Raw genomic sequence first — 19,350 nt, forward strand, 5'->3', positions numbered from 1 at the left:
GCCCTGTGACAAAGAAAAAATATAAAAACGTTAGTGATTTGAAACCAATAGACTTAGCAAAAAAAACTTAATAAAATGGTATATTGGAGTCATTAATTGGAGGTTGGTTAATTTAAATGGTATATGGTACATACCACCCCCATGATAGTAACTTTGTTTGTATCTATACGATTCAATTGTAATCGATTAGCAGCTCTTCCCCTGGACTTATTGATTTTATCACACATATGAATACATGATTTTTATCGTGCGCCTCAAAAATGCAATTAGGTTGCTCATTAGTTAACCCAGGTCGCGTACTATTTACAAAACCTGCAATATTCCCTGTTGCTTTTGGCCTCCCATCAATGTATACATCCAATCGTTTACTTTGATCATTATTTTCTGTTGTATATAATTTGTTGACAGTGCATACCTACGCATACTTTTTTTATATCAGACAATCTGCATCCAACTTTTGTAATTGTAACAAGGTTTGACACACTCCATCAATTCAACAACTTTGTTGTAACAGACCTTTATATCGTCCATGGAAAATAGGTCCAAACTATGTAACGATGAAGATTTTATGTGATATATCCTCTCGTTAACACAAAAATTGGTGTTTATTAGAGGAAGTTCCTTGGGTACCCATTGTTTCTCTAGATGTTTGTACCTCAAGAGCACCTTGATGTCACCTTTGGTCTCGTCATCATAAGAACATGACCCCCCTTGAGCAAGGAAAAATTTCATGCGTTTATTGAATTTTCTTCTAATCTTTTGACCTCTAATTGATCTCCCTATTTTAGACCTACTACATGTCTCACTTTCATCGACTATTCCTACATTTCCCTCACTCAAGGAAGACACATCTGACAAATACCTATTTGGTGGTACCTGCACTCCATCAAATGAGAGATTTAATTGGTAATGAGAGAGATATTTTGCAAATGAGGGTAATGTTGACGAAGAAGTCGGCCCTGAAGTTGACTTGAGATTAAAAATTGAATAAGTCCAACTAGGGCCTCAAGTGTTGATAACTGTATTAGATTTTCTGCTAATGTCAAGGTTTGAAGAACTGAGGAAGTTTGTTTTCCTAGTAATTTTTTTAAAATAAACTATTTCTATAGGGTGTATTGACTTATACCTGTCAATCCATGAGACTATGCAGGATCCTCATCAAATGTGTTCAGGTTCCTGCACATGTAATTCAATTATATTATGTTAGCTAAAAATTACATGATACGTATACTAAAAATTACATAGTATACCACATGAACAACATGAACTTTGTAGACAAGAAGAGTATTAAAAAAATTGTTGTCATCAAAATCATTGTAAATTTTTTAATTCCTTACCTTTACTTTATGTAGACTATGCAGGATCCTCAACTAAACGATTGATGATGTTTGTAGTCAATTACCTATTTCTACCAAGGGTGATAGAATCACACAAAACCTATACATGAAATCAGCACCATCAATTGAGCATCATAAGCATTACATTTGTAAGTTGATAAACAATAAATACATATGTATCATAAGCATCATAAGCATCACATATGTATCATAATATATGTGATTGAGCATCATAATAATCACATATGTGTCATCATAAACATGTAATACATCACATATGTATCATAAATCACCATCCATCACATAGGTAATAAATAATCCACATTCTCTAAATAAACACAAAGTTCAAAAAATGTCACATGTATCATCATAGACATGTAATCCATCACATATGTATTTCAAATCAACATCCATCACATAGCTAAAAACAATCCAAATTCCATAAATAAACACAAAGTTTAAAAAAATGTCACATAAATAGTCACTCTCCCTATCTCCATCTCCTCGAGGTGGCATAGTTCTACTATTAGGACCTGCTAGAGGTGGAACATGAATTAAAAACATTAAAAGGTGCATCAATATTAAATAGATAATATACTAATCGCATACCCCATACATTTCATTCATGTCATTGATCTTCTTCTTCATCCAACTCATCATCATGACCATCATTATCATCATCGACATCATCATCACCACCACCACCACCACCATCATTGTCTTCGTCATAGTCACCATCACCATCACCATCACCATCACCATCACCATCACCACCATCATCATCATCATCACCTTCTTCTTCTTTATCATCATCGAGTAACTGTCAATCATGATCATCATCTACATCATCTTCTACTTCTTCGGTATCTTCTTCTTCCATCACATTATACTTTATCGGCCTTCCTCTTGGATCATGTCTAACAACAAATGACCAACCTGGTTTATGTGGAACCTCTGAGTAAAATACCTACTCACATTATCTTGGAAGAACATAGGGCTCATCCCCAACTAGTTCAAACGACCCTTTATTAACCATTGTAAAACCATTATCATGTTCAATAACAGTTCTATCAGGATCATTTTTATTCAATCGTAGCCTGCACCATTTGATGACGAACAAAACTAATTTGAAGGAATTAAAGTCACACTCAAGTATATCTTCCAAAATGCCATAGTATCGATTATGAGACTCTTGAGGATGTGTGTCATTTCTCGATGAAATATTTGTCACCTCAAAGACTGCATTATCCCAGAATCACAAGTTTTCTTCGTCTCATCTAGATTTTTGATGCGAAATTTATGACCATTGCAGCACATAGAGTTGTGGTGTTTGACCTACAATATGTCAAACATGTAAAAATTATTGCATCGTCAGTTGATAAACATATGGGTGATTAATAAATTTATACGTACCTGTTTATCTCTTAAACCATATGCTAAATCAATTTCCCTTTGCGTAACATGGGAATCTCCATTACGATGAGCTTTTTTAACCAATGAAGCCACACCTTCCCATGTTAATGTGCAACCAAAATGTTGACAACGTTCAATCCATACCGTCATCCAATCAATATTGTTTTCAATATACAAATGAAGTGCATCCCACTCTCGACCAACTGTACAAAAAATAAATAGACGTCTTACAACTGATTTATTTTGAATATTAAGAATTAATTAACTACAATAAAATCTTATAATTACCTCTCACTTTCCTCAATCTACCTTTCCCTATCAAGTACTCCCCTTTGAATTTGTTAATGGGGTTGGGATCCCAAATGCGATCCACGTGCATCTTTGCTGCAAACTTAGGAAGATATTCAGAAATGTACACCATAGTCTAGTATACCATATATCCCTCCACCATAGAACCCTCAAGATGTGCTCTTTGTCAAACCAAAGCCTTCAAAAATTTCAAGTGCCTCTCAACCATCCACATTGACCTAGTGTCTATGTTGGCAAATGCACACTCCAATGAGACATTGTAGGTGATTGAAGTTTTTGTCATTGATGGCAACCTTATAATCCTATGTCACCGGCAAGGCAATCCACCGGCACCAGCAAAGTTAGATTCTACACTGGCACACAGACCACCGACACCGGCAGTGAAAGGAAGCATACCAGCACAAAAGCCGACAGGAATTTTGTTGTTAATATATTTTGCTTATTATTGTAAAATCATTGTAAGATGACTTGGCAAGTTGTAAAATGACTCTTATATAAGAGAGATCATTGTAGAACAAATATGTAATAGATGGAAAGAAAATATATATAGGTGAAATAAGGCAGACCTATTATGTGAATTATAGGTTAAGGGTTTATGTATGAAGCAGAGCTATAAACCGGTACTGGATCTGGCATAGTAGATGCTAATTTGAAGCAGTACAAGACATTGGATTTATATAATACATTTTGTAAGTCAGTGAGACTTCCCATTTTGTAATTGAGTAGTGAGCTCTAGGCACTTGGCCTTCCTGCATGTGCAGGCCCCTCTTGTAGTAGTAATATTCTCTTATTGGCCAGTAAGTGAATATTGTGGGTCACAAATCCCACCAAGGTTTTTCCCACACCGGGTTTCCTCATTAAAATATTGTGCTATGGTGTGTTTTTCATGTGGTTGTTTTTATCTCTGCCTATTGCATTACTTTTTGTTTACTGGTACATAGTATTAATATGCTCTACACATTTTAAGTTAAGAAAATCTTATAACTAGTTAGATACTAATTCACCCCCCCCCCTCCCTCTCAGTATCTGTGGGAATCCTAACAATTGGTATCAGAGCTTGGTCCTCTATTTTCAGAAGCCTAATAGCTTGAGGAAGATCTTGACACTAGTAGAGATGGAAAACTTGATGAAGCAACTAGAAGGAGCTCTCTCAGACATTGATGCAGAAAAATTAAAAAATATCAAACTTGAAGATGATCTGAAGGTTGCTCAAGATATCATTCAAGCACTTCACGGAAATCTTACTATTTCAAGAAACAAGAGAAGAGAACTTTGTGAAAAGATGCAAAATGAGAATGATGAAAAGGGAACTCTTAGTGATCTGCTGAATAAGCTGAAACAAGAAAACATGACATCAAAGAATGAGATGTAGGATATGACTATAAGATTTTGTAAAGAAATTGAAGATAGAAAGAAGAATGAAGAAGACTTGACTAGAAGACTAAATGATGTTGCAAATGAAAACACGAGGCTTAGTTATGAAAATGATATGTTGAAGACGGATCTAATGCATGCACAAAATGACTCAAATGAACTCATGAGACAAAAAGGTATCTTGGAAGGAGAACTGGCTACTGCAAATCAACATAAAGAAAAACTCAAGAAAAGCTCAGAAGAACTTGGTGACTTGTTGAAGAATCAGAAACCTAATGGTGACACTAATGGTCTTGGCTTTGAAACTAGTGAAAGCTCCGGTACTGCAAACACACGGGATCATGGCAAACTAGTAAGACAACCTACTGCTTATAAATTTAATGGCAAATGCTTTAACTATAACAAGTATGGTCATAGAGAAAATCAATGTAGATCAAGAAATTATCAGAATACCAATACACCCACCGGTCAATGTTCAAAATGCAACAAAGTTGGCCATAATTCTAAAAATTGCAGAATGAATGTGAGATGTTATATTTGTGGAAGAATTGGACATTTATCTAATCAATGCAGAACACAAACCAGCATAGGTTATGGAAAGGCTATTCAGAGAAATAATGTGACTTGTTATGCATGTAACAAAATTGGGCATATTTCTAAATTTTGTAGAAGCAAGTCCACACGAGTAAACAACAAAGGTCCTAGTTTGAAAGGTAAAGAAAAGGTTGAAGAAGTAAAGCGGGAATTCTCAAAATAATGGATCAGGAAATCAGAACTAAATGTTGATAGGAATACTTCTCCACCAGCAGAACAAAGTAACACTCCACCGACAGAAGAAAGTAACACTCCACCGGCAGGAGGGTCTTCATCCAATTGAAGAAAATTCCCTTGAGGGTTTGGCAAACAAATGATAAATATGCTATTATTCCCTTGGTTGATGGTAAGAAGTTAAAATTACTTCTATACCGGTAGATATGCTAAGTGAGTACTTAGCCGACAAGCATTAAATGTGGTAGTTGGCAGATTGACATTATAAATTAGTGTTTTTGGCTCCATTTTACTTCACTGAGCTTTCAAACATTTGAAGAGCACAAAATTTCCAGAGCTAAGGCATTTCGAGCAAAGAAGCAAAGCAATTCAGCAATCAATCTTTCCAAAGGCAGAAAAAGGTATTTATAATCATGGCATCCTCTTTTGTACCTGAATTCATAGCAAACCCTACTGTAGTGGAAGTAATCAAGCGCCCTAGGCCCATTTTTCAGTTATTTCCTGAAATAGCAAAGAAGGATGATAATGTTGGTGCTTTTTCTCAAATCCCCAAAGGAGTAGTTTTTGCAGAAGACCCTAGGATGTATATTCATTGCCATATACAAGAATTAGGAGATGAAGAAATTAAGAACATGTACAAGACTATTATTTGTGACGATTCTTGTAATGTGAAACCTGAACACAAAATAATTGAAACCCTAGGATTCACAGAAATTCTCTGCATTCCAGATTTCCCCAAGGAAGTGATAAGGATAGTGTTGAGCAGGGTTCATGGTGAATTTTTCTGGCTGGATTCAATTCACAAAATTACTAAGGAAGCTATAAAAGCTGTAACAGGGTTACCCTCCACCGGTAACAAACCTAACAAGACAAAGAAGGTCTCAAATGACCTAGTAATGAACCTAACAGGTGCAGCATCTGACAAAAGATCTTTAAGGGTGAATGATGTAACTGACATAAATGTGAGATTCATTAGCATGATTCTAGGCCACAAAACAACACATGCAAACAGACTAAATTCATTTTCCAACTTATGCATAAAGAGTGCTCACGACATGATTAAGGATAATGTGAAAATTGATGTGTGTGAATGGTTGAAGGATGAATTGATTGACAATCTGGGAAAAATCAAGAAGGATAAGAAAGGGACATTTAGATTTGGCAACTTACTTGTTTGCTTAATGCTACATATAACCAAACATGTGCTTGATATAGGTAATAAGAACCTTGGATTTGACATACCGGTAGGCAAACAGTTATTTGACTTATTGAACAACATGGGTGAAAACAAAGAGAAGAATATTAATGAATACTTTCAAGCATTGAAAGCCCAAATGAACACTAGAGTAAGATTATCACAAATAATTGTAGATAAGTATAAGGATGACATATGTTTTGTGATTAAGAAGGATGAGATCTGGATGGAGGCAATTATCCCAAGAACAATTTGGTTACTGAAATGGGCTATGAGACAGATGATCACATCATTGTAACATATGCAAAAGCCCTTCTGAAAGCACCCAATGAACCTAAGGAAGAAGTATTTGGCAGTGCTGAAACAATTGAAAATCAAATTCAATCCAAGAAGAGAGTGAAGAAAGTAGAAGCAACAGTGAGGAAAGGTTCAAGGCAGGCTAAGGCTATCAAAGAAGATGTACTTAAACAAACCGGTATCACTGAAGATGAGTTACAAGCACAACAACCAGTAACTCACCTCTCACCGGTAGCAACTTCTTCAGAAAGTGACATGCCAGCAGCATTTAAAAGAGTTGTAAGGAAAAGGGAACCTTCACTAGTATCCACACCTTCACCTAGAAGAACCAGACAAAAACAACAGGCAGTAAGGCCCCCAGCTAAAAAGATAACTCCAAAGAAGAAAAAGTTAACACCAAAGAAAAGGGCTCAACAAAATATTGCTCTGATTGACAAACTACTAGATGAAATAACAGAGGATGGACAGCTGAAAAACATCAACAAACTATATGATACATTATCAGTTGATGACAAGGAGAAAGTTGAAAATATTGTAATTCTACACTTAGATATTTACAAGAAATTTTTGATGCAAATTGTAGATGAAGTACCGATAGAACTATTTAAGAGACTTGAAGCTAGAAGGCAAGCTATTATAGAGCTTGACAAGAAAATGAAAATTGAGAAACTACTTGTTGTTTATCCCGTTAACTCACCAAAGGAGATAGATGATATGATCTCAGAGGCTAATCAGATAGTATTCTCAACTACACACCAGTATGTAGCATTTATGGTTGGTAGAGTAAATGAGGTTGCAGAAGAAACTGCTAACGCATTGGATATATTCCTTGTTGAGAAATAAAAACAGGAAGAATATAGAAACCCCAAACCATTCAAGGTATATCAGAAAGACAAGGATAAGGGAAAAGGAAAGGTTGGTGGACCTCCAAGCATCAAAATAAAAGACAACTTATCCCCACCACCTCTGAATACTCCACCGGTAACAACAACTAAAGATCAACCGGCTAATGAGAGTATGGATATATCACAAGAGGATACAAATCCTAATTTTGAGGTATTATATATAGTAGATGTTGATACTCAGAAGGTCAACATTGTGGTAGATAAGGACACAACTAGAAAGACAGATATGGTTAGTGAGCCACCGGTAACTGATAACACAGATAACATTGAAGGTAAACTGGCAAATGGTAACTCAGAACAACAGGCAGAACAAAAAATAGAGCAACAAGCAGAGCAACAGGCTCCAGCACAGGAACAAGTTAATACAGAATCAGTGCCACCGGCAACTGCTGAGAAAAACAAACCATTTCTTAAGGAAATGGAAACACGGACTGACCTTCTAGAGGTCACTGCAAGCAAGGATATTGCTCCCACTGGCGGAATTCAGAGTGTTGGCTCTTCAACTGCAGGATTCAAGACAACAAATATAACTGAAGTTCTTTTAGACTCTATAAAGAAAATAACAGATTGTAGTTCACAGGCATATAAGGCTATAGATGACACAATTCCAATTTTGAAGATGATAGCTCCAAAATGTAATGTGGATAATAAGGATTCTTTGAGTCAACTTGACACTTTGTCTAAGTATATTACTGACAACACAGTGACAGTTGAACAAATAAAGGAGAATGCATTCAAAGAGAGGTTAGAAAAGGAAAAACATAAATTCTTTGAGGAACAAATAAAGAAGTGTACAAGGCAGTTTAACACACTTCTACTGGAATTATGTAGCACATTAAAGGAATTCAAAACTTTGTACAGAGATACTTGTAAGACTAACTTTTTGACAGTTGATATAGACAAGAAGATCGGCAAGATACAGGAGGAAATAAATCAACTAGCTGACAATTTCATTAATTCATCTGATTCATTATCAGTTTTTGAGCAAAAGATAACAGGTTTTGAGGAAGAATTACTAAAGATAGAAAGAGAAAAGGAGAGAATAAAAAGTAAGGCTAAGGATCTAAAATTAAGACTAAGTCCAAAACTGGACTACCTAGCATCCTTAAGGAAAGAAATATCTGATGCACTGGTATAAGGATAGAAAACACTGGTAGAGAAAATGCAACACCTCACCGGTATAGTTTAGAGGACAGAGGCCGCAATAAAAGACAGTAAAAAGTTCATTAAGAACTTGAATCTGGTTTTGGCAGAACTTTTTTAGATTGTAACTAACCAATTACAAGGTTGAGATAGGAAACTACACTCTATTGACACTCTGACAACCTTTGTCATTGATGCCAAAGGGGGAGTAGTGGTATGATAAAAATCCAATAGCTTAGGGATCATCTGCTTAGGGGAAGCACACATTTTTGGTAAAAAAATTTGGACTTCAATTTTTGGATACACTTTTGAATTTTTCTCATGAGTGTTGCCATCAATGCCAAAGGGGGAGATTGTTGGCAAATGCACACTCCAATGAGACATTGTAGGTGATTGAAGGTTTTGTCATTGATGGCAACCTTACAATCCTATGTCACCGGCAAGGCAATCCATCAGCACCAACAAAGTTAGATTCTACACCAGCACGCAGACCACTGGCACCGGCAATGAAAGGAAGCATACCGGCACAGAAGCCGACAGGAATTTTGTTGTTAATATATTTTATTTATTATTGTAAAATCATTGTAAGCCGACTTGGCAAGTTGTAAAATGACTCTTATATAAGAGAGATCATTGTAGAACAAATATGTAATAGATGGAAAGAAAATATATGGGCGAAATAAGGCAGACCTATTATGCGAATTATAGGTTAAGGGTTTATGTATGAAGCAGAGCTATAAACCGGTACTGGATCTGGCATAGTAGATGCTAATTTGAAGTAGTACAAGACATTGAATTTATATAATCCGTTTTGTAAGTTAGTGAGACTTCCCATTTTGTAATTGAGCAGTGAGCTCTAGGCACTTGGCCTTCCTGCATGTGCAGGCCCCTCTTGTAGCAATAATATTCTCTTATTGGCCAGTAAGTGAATATTGTGGGTCACAAATCCCATCGAGGTTTTTCCCACACCGGGTTTCCTCATTAAAATATTGTGTTATGGTGTGTTTTTCATGTGGTTGTTTTTATCTTTGCTTATTCCATTACTTTTTGTTTACCAGTACACATTATTAATATGCTCTACATGTTTTAAGTTAAGAAAATCTTATAACCGGTTAGATATTGATTCACCCCCCCCCCCCCCTCTCAGTATCTGTGGGAATCCTAATGGTGTACAAGTCCACACAATTCAATCTCCCCAACTTGGTGTATGAGGTAGTGTTTGTGTGCATTGAAAAAAGTTGAAGGTAGACACTTTTGCATTTCACACATTAGATGAGAAATTTTTCTCTTCTAATATTTTATATCTTCTTTATGGATTTATTTACATGACAACCACCTACAAGATATTCAAGACACAAAAATACATATTACATAACAAGTGAAACAAATCACAAATATAATATCTATACAACGAATTGAACAAATATCACTACTTACCTCATGTATTTTCCAAGATCATATATGACTTGCTTGACATTATTGTTGAATTGGTCTGGGAGAGATAGAGGTAGAACGTACTGCAACAATTTTAAAATTATCTTTTCATTTTTTTCGAACATAATACAATGAAAAGTACATGTGCAGTATATAAATATATAGTAAATACACAAGAACATGAATTACCTTAATGAAGGTATGTCAATCATGCGTTTTCATCCATGGACCAAATTTAGTTTTCTTTGATATGAGATTGTTTATGTTCACAGCAAATCCTGTGGGAAATCGAATTTTTCGTATGACTTCTTTTATAGCATTGCTTTATTGGTCTGTTAATAACCAAGGGAGGTCACTTATATTAATTTGGTCTCCATGGCTATTTGATTGAATGACATTTTTCATTGAATGATTGGATTCCTGAATGTCAGTACAAATTTTGACAATTTTTTCTTTGTCACGCCTTCCATCCAATATTTTTCATAATGCCTCTGTTATATTCTTTCCAATATGCATAGTACCAAACAAATGCACAATTTGTAACTTCTCATAGTAGGGAAACCTACTAAATTATCGGGGATAACTTTTTAGTCCCTTAGGAAGGTGGTCATTAATGCCTTGACGACCTTCACAATCATCAATCACATCATCAATAAAAAAAACATGATAGAAAAGATGTTTTATGATATAAACCATTAGATGGAATGGCATTACCTTGATGATTAATTTTATTATATTCCAACTTCCACAGGTGAGGTGTCATTCTTCATGGCTTTGATGTATTCTCTTCTTTCCCATTGAAAAGATGTTTTTTTAGTATTTCGATACTTATGACTTTTGTGGAGAAAGTGCCTATACTCATCAAACACCTGCTTTCCTAAACTTTTTGAATATCGAGATTTTGTCTTTGGACCACAAACTGGACATGCAAATTTTCCCTTTGTTTGAAGACCTACAAGATAATGTATAATTGGATTAAATATGTTAATTTTTTAAATTATAATTATCATGTGAAACTTGAACACTATAACATACCACAAAAATGTGTTAGCCCTGGGGCATCATATATTGTCCATACAAGCATCGCATGGAATTGAAATTGTCTTTGTCCTATTGGTCTAAAGATGTCATACATAATGACACCATTCCATAACTCCAACAACTTGTCGATAAGAGGCTCAATATGTACTTACCTAATCGAACGAACAAAAACATTACATAATTATTATGACCATTTTACTGCAATGTTTATAATTAAATGTAGACAACTATTAAATGATAAAATACCTGGAACAATCATTGCTAACATTATGTGTTCCCTCTTTATTGACATCCATGGAGGAATGTTATTGTTGATAACAAAAACAAGTCACATTGAGTAAACAGATCTTAGCTCTCCAAATGGATTGACACCGTCTGCTACCAATGAAAGCCTGAGATTACAAGGTTCTTCTTTAAAGTGTGGCCACTTTTCCTCTATGTCCATAAATGTTGAACCATCCGTAGGAATTTGAATAATGTCATCTCGACTTCTATTGCATGCATGGTAATCCATAAATTGTGCCAAGCTAGTGCACTTGAATAATCATTGTATACATGGAATAATGGGAATATAATGAAGAACCTTGCGAGGCACATTTTTTGTTATTTGATTTGTTCGATATCTACTGATATGACATTCAGGGCATTCAGTTTGAAATTCATGTTGTTTGTGATATATAATATGATCATTGGAACAAGCATCTATTGCTTGATATTCCATTCCAATATCTTTCATACTGGCAAATAATTCTCGGTATGAGCGAGGTAGAATATTTGATGGTGGTAACAAAAACTCACCTTTCAATCTACAGCAAAAAAATAAAATTTGTTAATATAAAGAATATTAATGGTACATGATTCATCATTTATTAACTATAATGACATATATGACATACCTTAACATGCGTGAGATTATTATGTTGGATAAACCATTCATAACCTTCAAGTTCACCAACAACAATACAGCGGAGAGAATATTTGTCTAGGAGCCTTCGTAAAGGGCCTCATATGCCTTCTAAAGTAGAGTTAAATCATGAACAACATCAAGGTCATCTTCATCATCATGATCAGCTATGCTAGTACTAAATGTGTCATGGATCAATGTATTTGTACAATCATCTTCAATTATGTTTTATGGCTCATGATTGTCATCTTCCATGGGATCATTATCTTCAACTTTGATATTCACACCTCCATGTTCCTCCACTTCATAACCCATATTCTTCGGGTTGTGTTGATCCATATCATGTGCTCTGGGGTGCTCGACCTATATAAAAATGATCAACATAAATAAACCATGATTATTATCTCATCATCAAGTGATTTCTTATGTATATAAATTGTTAAAACAATATAATGAAAAACTTACCAAATGATGATAATCATGTCCCCCTTCAATGTGACCATGCAGCCTACAACATTTCTTAGTTGTTTTGATTAGAAGTCTTCTAGTCTTTAACCCCTTACAAGTTTTCTAGGGATAATAGCATTTTCATTCGCCTTTTCTTTTCAAGTTAGACCACAATCTAGCAATTGTCTCCTTATTTTGTTGTTCATTGATATTGTTTGACATAGTCTTTCTTCACAAGCAAAAAAATTGGACTATAAAACTAGTTATATAGAAGTAATACCAAATTAAATTACTTGAACATAGAAATAATGCAAATTGAACCAAAACCATTTAACTCTTATTTTTCATCTCAAAACATATCTAATGGCTTTGTGGTGATTTAGAGCAGGTGATATGCTAATGGCTTTGTGGTATGCAATCCTTGTATCATATCTTAAGTTGACTAATGTCTAATTGGGGTAATCCATGAGTGTCTAATGTGAATTCATTATCAATATTATGAATTCATTGAGAGTATGGTGATAGTCATCCTTATAGGATCCTCTCAATACTATCCAAATCAGTGACAAGTAAGACAAAATTCTATTAGGATAGTAAATAAAATGCTTATTCTTTTTCCACCCTTTGAAACTGCCATAAGGTATTTGACTTGGCAGGGTCCCCACACATCACTTCAACACCAAACATTAGGCAATTCAACCTTTTGCCTTCTCAATGCATTTTATTTTTGTCTTTCACTAGTTTTCTTAGTCTGATACATAGGGATATCAGACCTTTCATGGCATCATCACACGCACAAACTTCCCCATATGTCCCTATAAGTCTAAGATATTAAATACATTTCACCTAACACTATCTGGTATAGATTCTTATGTCCTATCCATATAGGATGTTTTCACACTGCACTATCATCCTTGACTAATCTGTATGATGCAGAGGTAGGGGCATGTATAATGGTTACAACATACAAAGTCAATGATCATACACTCCATTCTTCTAGACACCCTTGGATACATTACTTGGCTTCTAGGCTTGGGAAAACTAATATGAATTGAGCCAAAACTATGAGGATAGGGTCAATTACCATGGCAACTGATCATAATTTGTGAAGACAGGGTTCACACCTAAGTGTTGGCTCTCAACAATGCCACACTTCCAAAATTGTCAATCTCAATGTTGAAATGTGATAGCTAGATCGGATTATGTTGATTAAATTTTAATGTTGCCTAAGTGGCAATTAAAATTTAATGTATATTGTAATAACAACAATATCAACCAAGGCTTATTGCAAGAAAATAGAATATATTCTAAACTAGAACAAAAAAATTCAGCTGGAGTGGGGTTCTTTGATTCCTCCCAACATCAATATAGTGTCCAAATGTGTCAAATGTGCAAATGCCAGATGAACACGCCCTATGACAGGATGGATCAAACTCAATTTCAACGGGGTGGCTAAAGGAAACCCAAGGGCTGCGGGATATGGTTGTATTGTTAGGAAAGATACAGGAGACATTATGGGCAGTGTATCGGGAAACATGGGCATTGCTTCCAATAATGAGGCAGAAGCAATGGCTCTGGCTAGAGGTCTCAGATTTTGTGTTGATAATGGATTTACATTAGTGGAATTAGAGGGGGACTCACAAATTATAATCAATGCCACCAAGAACAACTCAACACCTAATTGGAAGCTTCGTCGCTATTTGGTTGATATTGCAATGCACCTTAACCAATTTCAAAATTATAGAGTTTCCCACACTTTCTGCAAATAAAACAAAGCAGCTGATTATCTAGCTAATGTTGGTGTCTCACTGGAATCATACAATGAGAAAATCTTGACTTTTGACTGGCAGAATAAGCTGAAATAGATTGTAAAGGATGATTTGGTTGAATCGGTCTGCAAAGTCAAGTTAGAGATTGAATAAGAAGCAGGAAGGTACCTGGGCCATCATGGAAACTTTCAATAGGTAATTATATGGCCCAAGGTGTAGACATAACCAACGCGGATCTCGATCTCTCTTATGATTGCGCATCGAATGTTGGTGAATGTGGATTGATCATGGGAGCTTCATTTTAGCTAGAGGTAGGCCATACCTTAGCAAAAGGACAAACCAGAGACCTCTATTTTTTCATGCACTTTGGCAGATTGGTATCAGGCCAGTTGGATAAAGTACATATGACCAGTGACTTGACAAGTTCTCATAATAGTAAAGATATGTTGTTTGGATGGAGCTTGATTGGAAGTCTGACCTGTTCTCATCTCTACACTTCTCTAGAAAGTCTGAAACTTTATATAAGGAATGGTTTAGATTGCAGTCTTAAGCCTAGAAGTATCGATCTCAACTGATGGTGCATCATTTTGGTCTCAGTTGCCTGTGTAGAGAGGAATCGATCCAAGCCCAATGAAGTCGACCATTTCAAGCAAATGATGTGGTCTGGAATGTTGTATGGCAGGTGGCTAATGGTATACTAGGTGGTAATTGACACTGGTGTGATGGGTTTGTTTATGAGACTTTCATTTTCCCTATGGTTGACATATTCGATCCAAATGAAGTGAGCATACAAAGGATCGACGGCTTTGTTCATCCGTCTGATGGACAAGCCCTGGCAAATGCCATTCTAGAGTTGGATTTTGATTGTTGGGTAAGCACCCTCAACATCTATTTTAACCACACCAACTACATCTCCTCTGAATCAGAGGAGTTAGACAATGAAGATGAGGAAATCGTCCAAAGAAGGGCAGCACAGGAGAGGAGGAAGAACTTCATCCAGGAGGCATGGGAGGTGTTTAGGGTAGGGGTCAGGAATGAGAATCTAGATCCCTTTCGCAGACTACTAAACTTCCATGATAACTGGCTCTTGGCATCAACCACTGTCAAACTAATGGAGATTGGAGAGAACATGGTTGTCATACTCCAACACATTGGGATTTAGTTTTTCTCTTTATCTACAATTCCTTGTTTTGCATATGTCACTTGAAACTACACTTCTATGACCCTATTGCAGACAATAGGAATAATTTTGTAAAATTAGCAGTAGCACTATTTTTTCACCCAACTATATTGAAAGTACCAAATCATCTTTGGTGGTTCCTTAGTGAGAATAAAAATGTGTTTCATGTAGCATAGGAGCTCATTTTCTATGTGAAAATCAAGAACCTACCACCTAACTGTGAATTTTTGGTATATGTCAAAGAATTCAAGATCTCTAATGTTAAGTTAAGGTTATTATAATGTTTCATACTTGCAAGAACCAAGTGTTGTTATCAAAGTTGTGGATGAAAGATAAGTCAAGCAATCAACAACCTTATCAATACTCCCATTCTTGTGTCAAATGTTCAATTGAAAAAAAATGTTGTAGGTACGTGGAGCACCTTTGATGATGGTAATTTTAAAACTCACCTCAAGTCTACATGAACTGCAAAGGCTTGTGATAAGTATGCATGACTATGTCCTTACCCAAATTATAATCCTTTCATTGCATGCAAACCTAAATGATAGCATATATCTCTTTTTTATATTTTAAGTACTTACCCACTATGTTATAAAACATCTTGTTATTGTAAATAGAAAAAGTCTTAGGTGACACTATGTTAGAAATGGCTCACCATTGTAGGTACATGGAGAACCTTTGATGGTTATTTTGCAACTCACCTTGAGTCTACAGGAGCTGCATAAGCTTGTGATAATTATGGATGATTGTCTCCTTTCAATATGTAGTCCTTTCATTGTATGCAAACCTAAACAATAGCATAAATCTTTGTCATATTTTAGAGCCTTTCTTTCCTTTGGGGTTGAGTTATCTTCAACCAATATTTTGATGTTTAAAGATATTATTTTCATCTAGATGTACTGATGACGGATGCTAGACATTACAATTTGTAAAGAACCAATGCTTCTTAGAGTTCTTGATGCCAATTTTTGAACACAATGTGTGTTAAGTATTGATGTAGTCAAATACAAATTTTTTCTCACAGTTGCCACAAAACTTACTTTTCTTCATTTGTATCTTTTGGAAAATATTCCTTGATGACCTCCATGAAACCACCCAAACTGAAATTCACCTCCATCACTAAATCAAGTGGAGTTCCTTCAACTCCTCCTTGGCTAGCAAGCTAGCAATCCTGTTGGCAATTAACACTCATTGGATTCATTTTGTTGTCATTGATGGCAACAAGACCTGATGGAAGTTATAAACCGGAACTTGGAGGCATATACCGGCTTTGGAGCATTCAGGGCTACACCGGCACTGGCACCAACATCAATACTTCATTGGAAGCTGACATCAAGGAGGATTTACTTAATAAATAATTTTGTAAATATTGTCAAGGCCGACATTGAATATCCTTTGTAAATGTATTGTAAGTCGACATAAGGCATATTATTTGTAATAGGTATATAGGTTAGTCTGCTAGGTTATTTAAAAAAAAAGGACATATGTGATAGATGATATATGTGGATATAGAAGAATATAGCAGAACTGTATGATGCGAAATATATGTATGAAGATCATTTTGTATGCGAATTTTATATCATCCAATGATCTATAGATAGCTTGGAAAGCATTCTTGGAGGAAAATTGATATTGGTAGTAATTCAGGGTTTATGAACCGATACAGAGTAGAACCAGAACCAGGACTCTATTTGGCATAGCAGATGCTTTCTTGAGTTCATTTTCAGTAATTTACTTTAGCAGAAAGCTTGTAGTCAGTGAGGCTCTTTAGTGATGAGTAGTATGCTCTAGGCAGTGTGCCTTCCTATAAGTGCAGGCCCCTGTTATATGTAATATATTTTCATATGGCCAGTGAACTGATATTGTGGGTCACAAATCCCACCATGGTTTTTCCTTATTGATTTTTTCCACGTATAAATTTTGTGTGTTATGGTGTTCATTTATGTGGATGGTTTATTTGCTTCTTGCTATTTGTTTACTGGTTTATATATGCATGGTGTAGAAAGTTAAAAATTGTTCGTACCCTTAGAACACTGATTCACCCCCCCCCCCTCTCAGTGTTCTTGGATCCCAACAATTGGTATGAGAGCCTGGTACCTCAAAAGGAGTTTAACAGCTTGAGGAATATCCTGAAACTGGAATCTTTGAACATGGCTATGGAGAAGCAACTTGAGATGGCTCTTGAGGATTATGATGTTGAAAGGATGAAGAACTTAAAATTGCAAGAAGAATTCAATTATGCAAATGAATTCATTCTTATCTTGCAAGAAAGGGTATCATCTACTCAAGCCAGAGAAAAGAACTTTTGCAACAACCGGATGATGAGGAGAAAAATGCTCTTGAGGAACAATGTCAAAAACTAAGTCAAGCAAACATGCTCATGAAGAATGAAATGGAAGATTTGACTATGAGGTTATCAAAAGATATTGAGGATAGAAAGAAGAAGGAAGATAATCTTATTATATCTCTTAAGAAAAAATTTGATGAATGTGGCAGATTGACTCATGAGAATAATTTGTTGAAAACTGATTTGGCACACTCCCGGAATAATGAACAAGAACTTGAAAGGCAAATAACTACTTTGAAAGATGATTTGACTACTGCAAGTGATTATAAAGAAAATTTTAGGATCACTGCTGCACAGTTGGATGACTTATTGAAAAGACAAAGACAAATTGATGATTCCAGAGGACTTGGATTTTTACAAGGTGAAAGCTCTGGTACTGCAAATGAAAATCAGACAACCAATATGCAGTAATCATCATAACAGAGGAAACCGGTAAGGCAATCTATTGCTTATAAATTTAATGGTAGATGTTTTGTTTGCAATAAATTTGGGCATATGGCTAAACAATGTAGAAATAAGGCAAATCAAAACTACAATTCAGTTCCCGGTCAATGCACAAACTACAAGAAATATGGTCATAGATCAGAAGATTGCAAAATGAATGTTAAATATCATGCATGTGGAAAGTTTGAACATTTTTCTAATAAGTGTAGGTCAAGAAATGATACCAGATATGTCAAAGCAATTTAGAAGAACAATGTTACATGTTATGCATGCAACAAAATAGGTCATATTGCTAAGTATTGCAGAAGCAAGACTCAACCAGTTAATAATGACAAAGATAATGAGAAAGGAAAGAAGAAGGTAGATGAAATACAATAAGATCAAACCAAGAGATGGGTTAGAAAATCTAAAGAACCAAGTGGAGATGGATCTATACCAGCAACACCATCAGTAGAATAGGGTATTCCTCCACCGGCAGGAAATTCCACCGATAACTAAGGCATAAGCCTTAGGGGTTGGCAAATTCATTGCTAGATTTTGCATATTACCTCGGAAGAGATCTAAGGAGATCTTGAAAGAGATCTAGAGAATTGTGTTCATCATCAATGAAGGTTCACCCGACACATAACTGTGAAACCAACGTCCGTAGGGTTGTTGGTGAAGCATTTATTACAGAAAATTAGGATTTTTATTCATTGATAAAAGAGGGTAAGTGAATTCATTTTCACTCATTGTGCATTCAAATCAATCAGAGTGAAGTAAAGGCAAGTTAAGAGTGAGAAAAAGCATTGTGAAAGGATTTCGAGTAGTTATCTGAAGCACTAAATCTTCCACCAACATTCACCTTCAAGTATTTTTTGAAATGACATCTAAATCTTCAACTCCTACTTTTATTGCAAATCCCACCATCATCAAATTCAAGGATAGGTTAAGGCTAGTATTTAAGAAGGTTCCCAAAATTGCTAAAAAGGAAGACTCTGCGGGAGCATTTCCTAGGGTTCCTGATGGCGTAATGTATGTTGAAGATGTGAGGGCATACATTC

The sequence above is a fragment of the Cryptomeria japonica genome, chromosome 3 (genome assembly GCF_030272615.1).
Source record: "Cryptomeria japonica chromosome 3, Sugi_1.0, whole genome shotgun sequence".
NCBI classification, from domain to species: Eukaryota; Viridiplantae; Streptophyta; class Pinopsida; order Cupressales; family Cupressaceae; genus Cryptomeria; species Cryptomeria japonica.